Genomic DNA, 12,682 nt, shown 5'->3' with positions numbered 1-12,682 from the left:
TCACAGGAGGTGGGGATGCACTGCAGCATGTCCTGACAGGAGGTGGGGACCTAGGATGGGGGCTGTGACAATGTGAGGTGACACTCACATGGGGGTTGTAACAACAGAGATGGGACCCTCTGAGGTGGGCTGTGACAGCAGATGGTGATGCAGCACCCTGTGTCCTGACAGGAGGTAGGGATCATTGGACATAGGCTGTGACATATGTGCAGTGACACTCACATGTGGGTTGGGACAGCAGGGAGGGGATGCTTTCCCATGGGCTGTGACAGGAAGTAGGGATGAGTGGTCACATGTTCTGATGGGAGGTGGCGACATTCAGACATGGACTGTCAGAGTCCAGAATGGACATTCAGATGTGTGTTGTGACAGGTGTGAGGTGACACTCACACATGGTTTGTGACTGCAGGGAGGGGGATGCACAACCATGTGACAGGACAGCAGGTAGAGGACACACTTCTCTGGGCCATGAGAGGAGGTGGTTAACCTCAGATGAGGGCTGTGACTGTCCAGAAGGAACATTCACACGTGGGTTGTAAGGGACAGGCAGTGTCCTTCACCTGTAGGCTGTGTCTGGAGGGGCCAATCAGAGTTGAGCTGTGACTAGAAGGGCGTGATTAGGGTTATTTATTACATATAATGAGTATATAATAAGATGTTCACATACATGCCTACACACAGGCTTGTGTGGGCTCACATACATGCACACATATTATTAGGAATGAGGTTAGGGTTTTTGTGTTTTGAAATCTTAATTGGTCTGAGACAAAATGACTGCAGAAGCATGGGTTTCTTTCTGGGCTCTCAGTTCTCTTCCGTGGATCCATATGGATGTCTTTTGTGCCAATACCATGCTGTCTTGATGATGGTAGGTTGGCGGCCTAGGTGGAAATCAGGCAACGTGATGTGTCCAAGTTCATGCTTCTTTCCAAAGAGCATATTGATACTCTTTAGGTGCTTTTGTGGTTTTTGCAGCCCCAGGGATATTGTCTTTCTCTTTCCTTGGGTGTTGAGATGAATACTTTCCCATTGGTGTGGGAGTTTGTCTTTCCAGCTGCTTTCCTGGTTTCTTCCCTGCACCACAGGAAGAGCTCAGCCTATTCTTTCTTTCTACTGGCTGCTGTGTCTGACCAAGACCAGCAGTGCCTACCCTGAGATTATTCACACTTTTACTAAAATGGCTTCAGGCTAAATGTCTTCTTTGTGTGTGTGTGTGTGTGTGTGTGTGTGTGTGTGTGTGTGTGTTAAGAGACTTAGGGTGAATGGCCAGGAGAAAGTACATCCATCTCTCCTCAAAGGAGGATCCTTGGGCATGCCTTTGAGATGGATCGATAACTACGTACTGCTGCTAGGGAAAACCTATCTCATCAGACAGGAATTCCAGAACCTCGAGTCTGGATATTTATGGGTGGAATATGACTTATCCCAGGAAAAGGTAGTGTTAACCCCTGCCACATTATGGTGACAAATATATCAGGTTGGGCAATAAGTTCATTTGGGTTTTCCATAAGATGGTACAAAAGAACCAAACAAACTTTTTGGCCAACCCAAAGCATAGGCTTTGCAGGGTAGGGTAGGTTTTCTCTTTGTCATAGGAAGTAGCTGATCTGAAGGCATCCATCTCCAGAGAAGGAGAGGATAATTGAGGTGCTGAGCAGCATGGGAAGTGCTTTACATTGTAGCTCCTCAAAGCTGGGGCTCCAGTGTTGCCCTGACATCACCCCTCATTTTCAAGGGCCAAGGAAACAGGTCTAGATAAAACTGCCCTGAGAGGAGGCCCACCAGAACTTGCCCTGGGCCTGGCAGATCAGAGGTTGGGAACAGGGCAGCAGCAAGTTGATCTAGACTGTGGCACTGCTCATATGCCTGTCTCGGAACTAAAGAGCTCAACACGCAGAGCACAGTGCAAGTGGGCCTGTGAATGCCCCAGCAGAAGTCCCAGGTTCCAGATCAGCCATTACTGCTCCTTCAGGCCAAGGAGCCCTGCCCACTGTCCACAGCAGCATTCATCATTTTCCTCCATCTTCTCCACCTAAGAGCAGGCAATCCTTCACCTCAGCTGCTCCTCCTTTCTCCCCCACCTTCTTTAGTGCCCAGGGCCTCCTTTGGGGGCTGCATGGGCCAGCTGTTGATGTCCATCATGGTCCAGCCCGGAGGCTCTCCAGGGAACAACCTCCTCTGGGAATACTTCTGTGGGGCAGTGGGTCCCATGCTGTCATCACCAGAGCGCAGCCTGGGAAACAGGCAATACTGCCTCCTGCACAGGCTGAGACACACATCTGGCAGTAGCTGGCATCCCCAAAAGTGAAGAGATATCCCCTCCACTGGAGCCACAGCCCCAGCACTCAGCCTGTCCAGGCTCATCAAGCCTCCTAGACAGACTCTTGTCAGACACAGATATTCTGGAAAAGGCAAGATCTTTTCTGGATGTGGATGCAGAAGAAGAACCACCTCTGAGAACCCTGGAAGCACCCCTCAGTGAGGAAGAGTTCCAGGCTCTGCTCAACATGCTGCCAGGCTCCCCAGGGCCTCAGTCTTAGGAGAAGGAAGGAGAGCCTTCCCCCAAACCCCTTTCAGGCCTTCTTCTCTGGGATGCAGAGCTGTCAGGGAAAGAAAAGAGAAGGAACAAGCAACACTCATGATACTGTCCAGCAGCAACACCAAGGAAAGAAGAGACTTCATTGCCTCAATGAGCGTTGCCAGGCTCCACGCAGAGTGTCAGGAAGCATGGGCACCAGGAGGGGCAGCCTCAAAGAATTCTAACATTCCAATCGTAAGGAGGATGACCCAAACCTGAACTGGATTTCACCATTGTATGTGACATTTCCACTGACCCAATAAATAAATCTTGGCACTCAGTGCAAGTTGCTGGCTGTGCTTTGGTCCCTTTGTATCCTTCCCCATCTTTCCTGCAGTTCCTCAGAGAGGTGAGATCCCTCCCTTTGCCTGGGATAGCATAAGGTGGTCCAGATGCCCGTCTAATCTAGTACTTAGCTTCTAGTCACAAATACCCTAGTGGAATTGCTAAAACAGTCTCCATGACAACCTTCACTTGGTTTCCGGGTGCATGGTGTCAGTGGCTTCCTCAAGGGCGTATCCATTGAGCCCAAATACCTATCCAAACACTTTCACTACCAGAGTTCATATTAACACCTGTGCCTGATATATTTATGCAGGCAAATAATCTGTCTCTCTGTCTTTCACTCTCATTGTCTGTTTACTGGCACACATTACACATACACACAGAGAGACACAGGTGCCTCTCAAAGTAGAAGCCAAGGTACAACAAAAGCAATGTACAAAGTAACTGAAAAACACAATACATGTGGAATCTTAAAGTCGTGACAGGTGATCCCTTCCACTGCTCCTTTCAAGAATGCTTTCCAAGATTATTTCCCTCGTACATGCTGTGATGAGTGATTTCTCTACTCATTCAGTCCATGCCCCACCTCTAGCACGGGTGTGTCAGCAGCAGGAAGTAGGAACACAATCTGATACTTGCCACTTGAATGTGTACACACCAATGTATCTGAGTCTCTGCAACTGTATCTAGGGCTCCAGGTCTATAAGATGTATCTCTGTGGATACAACTATTCCTCATATCCCTCCCAGTCACTTGCCTTTGCTAGGCTGCCCTTTCTCCATAGCTCTAGAGCAATGCACAGATCTCTATTTTCCTTCAACAGAAAGGAAGAGTCAGTTTCAAGGGTTTCTCACCCAGGATGAGATAATGTTCCTGGGAAAAGTCTGGACACGGTAGCCTTAGGAAAAGTAGGACTGCAGGTTTGGAAAGGAGACACCTTTTGGAAAGGATGGCACTTTCAGGGGGGCAAGAGGAAGACGGGATCCGGGTGTGCAAGGAAACACTCAAATCCCTGTGGGAAGTGGGACTTGCAGACACTGTAGCTAGACCTAGGAGCTGTGGCTTAGCCCCTTTGGGGTCCAATGCCACCTGTTCCACAGAAACCTCAGAGCCCAGAGACAGGCAGTAGAGCCTCCATCCACAGTCAACAGGTGGCCTGTACAGAAACACACCTGTGGGCTCCCAGGATGCCCTGGCGGCCATGCAGAGCAAAACTGCCACTCTCCCAAGCAAACTTCCACCACCACCTGGGTTGTCCAAGGGGGAGCCAGTGGCGGTCTGGCAGCCAGTGACTTGGTGGGAGGAGCTATCAAATCTGATGTTTTGGCAGATTTTATCTGGGGAAAAACCACTCTAATCTGACAAGATGGTCCCATCACCCTCTGCACTGTGGCACCTGAGGACAAGGGACCATGATCTGGACAGCCTCAAGACATTCTCCTGGGGCGTGCAGATAGCTAACAGTCAGTGGCATCCACCCACAGGTACTGCCTGACAACCACCTTTAGTGTGTGCAGAAAATCAAACACACAGGTCAACAAACAGCCAATAAACAGACACACACACCCCAGCATTGATTTTTAGCAAGTCACTGGTTTAATTGGTCCCATTCCCAATTGTTCCTAAATAAGCTCACTGCCCTCACATTAGTCCACATGGCTGAGATTTATAAACCTGGGTGGGATAGAATACATGCAAGATGGTTATATGTCTGTGTATTCTTTTAAATTTTCTCAATTTTCTGGAAACTAAATGCAACAAATAAGCTGGGATGGTTGTATTTGGAACCCAAAGCACTCCTTTCTAACCCATCTGTGGCATCGTCCATCATCTAAGTTGCTTCCTGCTGCTAGCTGCTCCTGCTCATTCTTCCTGCCTTTTTTTCTTTTTGAAATCACAGTCTTTCCACGTGGACTGGCACTTCAGGTCTTCATTTTGTTTTCATTTCATAGAACGCTCCATCTATCGTGAATGGTAGGGGCTGTCATCGTACTTCCCTCTTATTAGAATCATCTTTCCCTTCTCCCAGGTGGTTGTGCCGTGGCCCTTCTTCATTGCACTCATCTATTTTGGGCCTTTCCCCAACTAGAGCAGTCCAGAGACGGAGTAAGCACCTAAAGGCAGTGTGGTTCCCTGCCAGCCAAACATGAAGGGATTATGTTTTCCTTCCCCTTTGGAAGGTCTTGTCAGGGGACGTTGGTTTCAAATGCCTTCTGTTGGCAAGGGGTGGATTCCCCTCAGCCGTTGGCCATGTGTCCTTGCAATTCCTGGAGAGACCCTTACCTGAGTTGACCCAGGAGATGGACCCTGAAGACACCTCAGCTCCCTTCACCACTTTTGGAATTGCTCCCCCAGGAGAGACAGGCTCAACAACACAGCTTTGAGAGAACCAGGTGGACAAGATGGGTGACACAGCTTTGGGAAATATAAATGACTGGACACTCTTCAGTCCTCTATAGAAACTTTTTTTTTAAGATGCTGGTAGACCAGTGGGGGGAAAACTACTCACCTTGTGGCCACCCAGGAGAAGCATTAAAAATAAGTTCCTTGGCTTGTAACACCTATTTCCTACCAACATAGTGTGATATGCCCCTTTCTCCTGTCTCTCCATGGCACTTCAGTGATGGGGGACAGGTTTCAGGTTACACCTAAGAAAGTTCCAGATGGTTGAGGACCACAAGTAGACCCTGTCCCCGCAGCCAAGCTTAGTATGTGAATTACCCAGAACTCAAAACCCTGTAAGGGAAATGCTTTAGGGATGCGATGCAATAAGGTCCGAGGAGATGATGAGGGGCACTGGAAATGTACACAGGGAAAGCTGGGCTCTAGGCTCTTTCTCTGTTCTGGTGGCATGGGACAGGGGAGGGGTAAGGGGGGGCCACATGATGCTGCACTTGGCATGTCTTTACAGCAGGGAGGAGAAACCCAGTGGTAGATCCCAATTACCAGACCCGTTTTTTCCCCAACACCCAACCCTCCCATATGTCCTACTTGTAGCTGTAAGACACCTCAGTAAGCAATGGACACCAGGTACCCTCAGTCCCAGGCTGGCAGGCATGAAGTGTGGTGGGGCCACAGCCCAGGGAATGGCATGTGGTGATGAACAGACATCTCACATGTCACTTCCAAGGTAGGTACCCTGGTTAAACAGAAGGCGCTGGTCAGGGCTGGGAGGATGCATGGCAGCCAGGGCCACAGCCTCAGCATGAGCTCTCTTCTCTTTTTGCAGGTGGCATCCCAGGGCCTTGGCACCACCCCTTACCCTCCCACATCTACAACATCAAGCATGCAGTGGTGTCAGGCCAAAGGGAAATTTGGCGTGGGTTGGGGGCACCGTGTCTGCACTTAGGGGGACTGAGGCCCCAGTAGCCCTGCAAAGTCACCACTAACCCCACAACTCCGTGAAGGCACACAACATGAGTGGTAATTGACCAAGGGATGCTCAGACAGGCAAAGAACCCAGGGCCACCAGTGTGCTTGACGTGTCAATGATCAATGTATCCTGCAATTCACGTTAATTCTCAAAGCTAGCTGCATTCTTCATGAACACTTGAGCCAAGTGATCCACTGCTGAGTCCTACAAGGTCTTTTCATTTTAGCAGGGTCCCCACAGAGGGGGACGCCCTACCCCAGAATGGCACATCCCCTGGAGGGGCTGCCTCTACCAGCCACATCAGAAAAAAATCACAGGAGACGTCAGAAGGTTTCAGGACAGGGAATCCAGCACCAACCCCCTAGGGGTGGGCTCAGATGCCCCACAGGCACCCTGGGGTCCCCACCTCCCCAGACAGACCCACACAGTGTAGTCCAAACATGCAGTGTAGACCCTCCCAGTGGTCACAGTGTGGCTTGTGGCACAGTGTGTGCCCCCACTGGGGGCATGGCTTGTGGGAAAAGGGACAGGCTTCCCGACTCCCCTTGGGCCAGACTTCCCTGACACCAAGGCAGGAGGCTGACCCTCGAGGGCCTTTAAACCTCCACACCTGGGTAGTGCAAGGTACCTAGAAAGAGGAAGACAGGCAAGGCAGGGATGGGGCACCCAACAGCCTCTGTCTCACCATCGACAACACACTCCTGTGGTTCCACACTTTCCACCCGAGGGAAGCAGACCTCAGCATTGCAGGCCTGTGATGGGGGCCCCCTGGCCAACACCCAACCACCTCCCAAGGCCTGCTGCTGTCCACTGCCACCCCAACACACTAGTACCCAAATGCTCTTTCCCCCATCAACCCCCAGCACCCACCGCAGCCCTCCCTGCACCCACCCCCAGCCCTTACAACAGAGTGGGGGGGGGCTAGAACTGGAAGTGGGGTACGAGTGAGCAGGGCACAAGGGGAAATACAGCCAGACAGGGGCAGGCCCAAGGCTTGGAGGGCAAGGAGAAATGGGGAGGGCAGGATCAGAGCTGACGACCAGGGAACCAGTCCACAGCCGGCAGCCGCAGGCAAGGGCACCCACATGGCAGGCAAGGGCACCCACACGGCAGTCAAGGCCCTGGGGGACCTCCACCACTGCACCACACATCCCAAGAGGTACTGAAGGCACCATGTGGGTAGTCGAAATTCAGAAGGGTGACCAGGACAGAGACAAAGGTACAGGGGCACAGCCCCCAAGCCCTCAACCCACCTCCCAGGAGGGGGTGGGGTGGTCTGGCAGGAGAGACATGCCGGAGGCCTCATGGACGTGGTTGCCCTGGACATCTAAGATGACAATCCAGGAGGAACATGGGGCAGACCAGCAGGGAAAGGCAAGGAGCCTCTTCCCCAGTCCTTTCACACCACCCCATCTCTCCCTCTCCTCAAGAAGAAACACCACAAAGGTAAAAGGACAGTCCCCACACCTCGACACCACTGCTTCCCTTTCCATGCCACACTGGCGGAGGCTCCCAAGCGGCCCCAGCCATCACCGATGTTGCTGTGCTCTTGTTAATGATCATTCCACAGGGTCACTGATGGAAACCTCGTTACTTCTACTTCCTCTAGATAGTCCGATTCGACCATCTTCTCAGCACTACACCAGGGCCTTGGGCCAACCCCAGTGGGGCCAATTGGAGGGCCTCACCAAAGCAGCTAACTAGTAGTAGTAGTGACAAGTGGCAAATACAAAGCAAGAGGGACTTGATCAACGCAAGCTTAGAACCTGCACTTGCTGGGAATTCCCCATTGGTGAGGAATAACTGCAATCCCCAATACCCATCACAAGTTGGGTTCAAAGGGTTACTGACACCTGCTGATATACTGTAGGTACATGCTGAGCCAGTCAGTGTAGCATGTGTAAAGCCCCGGACATCTAAGAGCATCACAGACCTGTTATTGCTCAGTCTCGGGTGGCTGAACACCACTTGTCCCTCTAAGAAGTTGGGAGACACCAACCACCCAGGGGTCACGTAACAAGTACCATGCCAGAGCCTCAGCTGTTATTGGAATTAACTGGATGAATCACTCCACCAAGAATGGCCATGTGCCATCACCCACAGAACTGAGAAAGAGCCATCAATCTGTCAATCCTGCCTGTGTCCAGGCAGGGATGGGCAATGTCTCACTTCGTGGTGGACCACCTGCCCACTACCAAGATCCAGCTACAAGCTTTTTGACTGCAGCATCAGTGCTGGAATTACCTCTTGCCCTCCAATGGATCCTTGTGGAAGGATTTAAAGTGAACTCATTCCATTTATAGGCCATGAAAGAGTCCTGTTTTACTTTCCATCACTGCCTTCCTGGGCCAGGAGTGTGTCACTTGCACACCTGCTGCCTTCCTTGGATGTGGTAGTCATGTATCAGGCTCCATCTCCAGACTCAAACCCTTGATTCCCCATCCCCCACAGTCACCACAGTAGGTATGACAACTACCACCAGACGTTGATCAGAAAGGCCCTTGAATGAGTCACCACCCTGGTGGAGGGTGAATGATTGGCACAAGTTATCTAGAGTCACCAAAGCCAATGGCACCTGCCCCCGGGAAGGGTCATGGGGAGGCTCAGTGTGGTGGATTTGGTCTGATATACACACGCATCCCCCCATGAAAGTGACCAGCACCCGCTGGCATGGATTAGCTCTAGAGCTGCCTCAGTTATCCAAGCAGGAGAGGAGCCGGTGACCAATGGAACCATAACTGATTTAAAGAGCCATTCAGTTTCACTCCCATGCATCCTTCGGCATTCACACCTTAATCTCTGAGACCAGCATACCCTACTGGCAGAAGCAACCAGGTAGATGGGCACCTTGCAAGGAACTAGACCTTGATAGCTGGCACAAAAGCATGCCAGGAATGTGGAACACAGGGCACTGGGAATACAGCAGTGGCTGGTAGCACCCTCCTCAAGGTGATGGGGGTGGGGGAAGACAACACCAGGGCCTGACCACCTACCCTGCCCATGGCAAGGATGGCTAACCACCCACAAGCAAACAATGCCTTGGTGGCATCCCCAGGTACAGCCCCCATTGTGACAGGGGAGTGGGATAGGGGTACCAGGCAGCCTCCTCAAGTCTAGCCAGCACACCCTTGCTCTTATGTGGACGGGGGCAGTGTGGCTATAGTAGCCAGTCACAAAAGCTGGCTGGAATCCAACTTGCAGTCACACTCAGGAGAACTCAGCAGAGCCAGGCAAGTCAGGGGAGAGCAGTCCCTCACCCACACACAATGCTGCCAGCAGTCTAGGGCAGCCATGGACATGGAGGGGGGGCCATGGTGGGCCCAGGAAGCAAGATGCACAAGGGCACAACCCTGAGGTTGGCAGGCAGAGTGGATGGCTGGAGAGAGGTGATGAGAGAAGGCTGGCATTGAAGATGAGCACTGGAAAAGCAATGGGGCAGGTAGGCTGAGCGCTGCTACAAGGGGCCTGGGGCTGTCAAAACAACCTGGACACGAGTCAGCTACCAAGGGACAGCACCAGGTCTCACTGTCAGAGGTCTCCAGCACAGGGATGGTCTTGTTGCATCAAGGACATGGACTTGCCTCCTTGATCCCCATGGCACCCTAGCAGGGCTTGCAACCGCCACCACCACCACCACAGTGCCACAGCCAGCCATGTGCTCTCTCCCCTACACACCAGCACTTGGCCTCACATGCATCTGCTGCTGAGCCCCCACTGGGTCCAAGAGCACTTCACCTGTGGCACCTCCAGCCGTGGCAGCTGGGGATGAGCCACACACAGGCTGAGGCCATCTCAGTCCTAGTTGGGGGTAGGTAGTGCGAGCAGTCACCAGGGCAGGAGAGGGCCGGCAGCAACGGAGAGCGGCAGCGTGCACGCAGGGTGAGGGCCACAAGTCGGGCACAGGGACTGTCCAGAAGAGGGAATGCTGAGATGCCATCAGGCCACTGGGAAAACAGCCATGGGGTCTTATCCTACAGACACAAGGGTGGCTCCACAACACCTGGGAGGACAGCCAGCCTCAGTCACTCTTAAGCTTCCCGTGACCCGACCCTTCCACTATGCCTGTGCATGCTGGTCCCTGCCCTGGAGGGACTGCTCACCCACTCACCCCTCCGTGCAGAGCTACATCTGCTCTGACCTGGGCACATGTCCAGAGATGTCGCTGAGCAAGGCAGCCCAATCATGCACCACCACAGTGACTCAGGACCGGAGCAGGCAGGACAGCTGTTCACAATGGTGGGACAGGGGAGTCAGGATGGATCATCTCCCCTTGGCACAACATGGGGGAACCACACACACACACACACACACACACACACACACAACCCTGCACTGGAGGCCAACCTCTCAGAACCCTCCTCTGACTCAGAGTGGGGAGGTTCAGGCTGTCATAGACAAAGAGCAGTGCTCAGCCCCACCACAGGGCCAGCATACACCTCACAGGAAGGTGAGGGGCACTGCCCACAGGCTGTGGCAATTGCACAGTGGCTACTATACACTTTGGAAGGGCAGCAGCTGGGGGGGGAGGAGGCATCCAGCACTCCAAGGCTCCCTCTCCGATCACTAGAGACTCTCTCAGCAAGAGCACATGGTCCCCCATGCATTTTCATCTCCTGGTCAGGCCAGCAGAGGCACTTCGAGAGATGGCAGGACTGGGCTGCACCTGGGGCATGTGGGGTATGGGTAAGCAAAGGGCCGACCTACACATTTATGGTGAGGACTAGGAGAAACCCTGCGCTGCCTCAGGCTCATCTGTCTGCCACATGAGAGGGCTTCCCTGAAGTCTGACTGAGCCCCGCTCTGCATCATCCCGCTTGTCACTATTGCTCAGGTGCCCTGGCAAAGGAGGTACTCATGGCATTCACCTGGCAAACTCAGTCCCTCTAGCACAGTTAGGATGACCACGATGAGGACCTGCCCCCAAAGTGGGGCAGGTGTGCCCCTTACCATTCAAGACCCCCAAGAAAGCAACTCACAGGACGTGCCACCACAGTGGTGACACAAGAGGGTTGGTGGAAATGGGAAACAGCACTGCTTGGTTTTCAGCACCTGAGGGACGGCCTGGATAACTCCAAGGGCACCACAGAGAGCAGGTGACACACCAAGGGGGCATGCCACAGAGCAGTGGATGGTTCTCCCCAGGGCAGGGAGGGCCACTTGCAAGACAGGCCAGGAAGGTGAAGAAGTGTCTGTTACATCAGAGGACCACAGCCACAATGATGCCTTGAAGCAAAGGACAAGAGACTAAGGTCAGGCTAGATTTCTGTCCTGCCTTCCACACACCACCAACAGGCTGGGGGAGAAGCAAGGGGGCCAAGGGCAGGGCAGGAAGAGTAGCCCCATTTGCTGTGAAGTTCAGCCCTCATCTTGTCCAACTTAGGCCCAGCCCTGGAGGGCATGACATCACCGCCAATCCAGGCTCGTGGAATCCCCAAAGGGGAGACCCAGGGAGGACAGTCTCCAGCAGGGCCTGCTTCAGCCTCACCAGCCACCTTTTCTCAGATGACAGTGCCCAACAATTCTGAGACAATTACATCTCACACATGGCATGACACCTATGAGACAGAGTTATCACAGCCACAGCAGAGTAGAGCACCCACACTGCATGGTCCTGCTGCCCCTGGGTGGCCAGAGACCAGAGACGGAGTATGAGGGTCAATTGGAAACACACCTGAGAGACAATGCACAGGCCCAGGCGGCAGCTCAAGAAGCAAGAGCAGAGCCAGGTGTAAAGTTGTGGTCAAACCTAGAGCTCTATGAACATCCAGAAGCCCAATGCCCCTGGCAACAGGAACTGAAGAAGACCACGCCTCTCAGGAGGCAAAAAGTGCCCACCTTAGGTAAAACAATTATTGCACCCAGCAATGGGGCCTATTCACAAATTGCAGGGGGCCCCTGGGACCTCAGTCCAGCCACTGGTCCCCAGCACTGTCCCATCACTGCCGGCTGCAGAGCTCTCAGGGCTATCACAGGGTAGCATGGCAGCACAGGGCATGGGTGGGGGGGACCGAGGACTTGAGGAAGAGAGCAGACCGGGTATGCCCTCTCCAGTTTGCCAAGTAGGCAGGTACCGGTCCATCAAAGTCTCTAAATGGGAACTTGGGGGAAATTCTGCAGAGGCATCTCTGACAACCGGGCCCCAAGACGGACAGCACTCAGACCAGTGCCACCCTATCCAGGTTATCTCTCATGGCCCCGGGCGGTCCCCACCGCCAGAGCACGACTCCAAAAATTCCATCAGAAAGAATCCAACCACCAGGACTCAGACGTGCCCACCACTGAGCCCACTGCACACTCCACGGGCCTCAGCACTTCTCAGGAGCAGGCAGTGTAGACGAAGTGGGGAAATTAATCAGGTTGACAAAGAACAGCTAGGCCACAGGAATTCCTTTCCCCCTCAGCGGCCCGGTCATCCTAGGGTGGGGTCCACGCAGCCTGCGGTAGAC

The 12,682-nt window shown here is 53.1% G+C and overlaps 1 pseudogene; it reads left to right on the top strand.

The window, feature by feature from the left end:
- Positions 1 to 12,682, top strand: part of LOC130851951 (GDNF family receptor alpha-2-like) — a 161,981-nt pseudogene that overhangs the window by 148,917 nt on the left and 382 nt on the right.

Source organism: Hippopotamus amphibius, chromosome 4, assembly GCF_030028045.1.
Source record: "Hippopotamus amphibius kiboko isolate mHipAmp2 chromosome 4, mHipAmp2.hap2, whole genome shotgun sequence".
NCBI classification, from domain to species: Eukaryota; Metazoa; Chordata; class Mammalia; order Artiodactyla; family Hippopotamidae; genus Hippopotamus; species Hippopotamus amphibius.
This window is presented reverse-complemented; position numbering and strand designations above follow the sequence as displayed.